The sequence below is a fragment of the Sinocyclocheilus rhinocerous genome, unplaced genomic scaffold, assembly GCF_001515625.1.
Source record: "Sinocyclocheilus rhinocerous isolate Xijiao unplaced genomic scaffold, SAMN03320098_v1.1 scaffold5743, whole genome shotgun sequence".
NCBI lineage: Eukaryota > Metazoa > Chordata > Actinopteri > Cypriniformes > Cyprinidae > Sinocyclocheilus > Sinocyclocheilus rhinocerous.
In genome coordinates, this window is record NW_015651525.1 from 11,757 (window position 1) to 12,808 (window position 1,052).

At 38.6% G+C, this 1,052-nt stretch overlaps 1 long non-coding RNA gene across 2 annotated transcripts in view; it reads left to right on the plus strand.

Moving 5' to 3' along the window:
* The window catches only part of LOC107713047 (uncharacterized), a 3,488-nt gene extending 3,019 nt beyond the window's left edge, over nt 1-469 (plus strand). For both annotated transcript variants that reach the window (XR_001636856.1, XR_001636855.1), the window contains one exon: nt 440-469. This is a non-coding gene — a long non-coding RNA (uncharacterized LOC107713047). The remainder of the gene's footprint in view (nt 1-439) is intronic.
* Nucleotides 470-1,052: the final 583 nt, after the last annotated feature.

Consider the following 1,052-nt stretch of genomic DNA (forward strand, 5'->3'; position numbering starts at 1 on the left):
CTTCACACTGTAGCGATCCACTGCGAAAACTTCCAGCTTCCAACATCCAAAGCTAGAGTGAAAATGGCGGACTGTCCAGCAGTTAATTGGTTTTCCTTCGCCCGTTCACAGGGGGCGGAGTTTCCAGAGAAAACATGACTAATTTCTAACATTTCAACATGATTAATTCTAAAAGATTGAACATCCTTTAACATTAAATGAATGGCACAAGACTAAAATATGTTTAGATGAGAAACATAAATGAATCATGTAGGAAATACGAAAGGCATTTTTGCAAATTCAACAATCCCCCCATTGCCATTTTTTCAGTGTACAATAAATCTTTGTGCAGCGTATTTATTGAATTTGGTTCCTGTGTGCATCACAACATTTCTAGAACTATCACCTATCACTATAGAATCACTATAACAAATCACCTTTCTTTATGTCCCACTCATAGTTTCTGTGATGCAGAGACCAGCTGTGGTGAATCCAGTCTATGGGTGAATCACAGCTTCAAGCCCATCATCATTAACACAGTGGTGGTCCGATGCAAAGAGTTCCTGCATAGACTGGGCAAAGAGCTGAAACTTAAGTGGCTACTTGGCAAAGAAGTCCAGGTGTCACGGGTCCCACTCGGCTGCTCCTAGTGGGTCTCGAACCCGGGTCTCCGGCACTCAGAAATGAGTGAGCATTTTAGCACTTAGAGTTCCATTGTCCTGTAGTCAACAGGTTCTTCTTTTTTTTTTTCTTTTTTTGTTAAATGCCTGCAGATCTTAAGAAAAACTCGTGTCTCTTAAAAAATATTTTCACATTGTATTTTACAACATAAAATACATCAGTAATACCCTCTTGTTTTTTGTTTTGTTTTTTTTAAAAGCTTTTACTAGAAAAAAGCGCTTGCTAACAAGTAGACTAAATGGCTAAATGGTACCTACTGCAGAGGTTGTTGGGGCCATTAAACATTATCACGCTAAACAGGTAAACTCATCCACGCACTAGTTAACTTTTACAGCCTCATTACACTCTTGCAAACTATTCTGACTCAAACTTTCAGGGAAAATGTTTTTTTT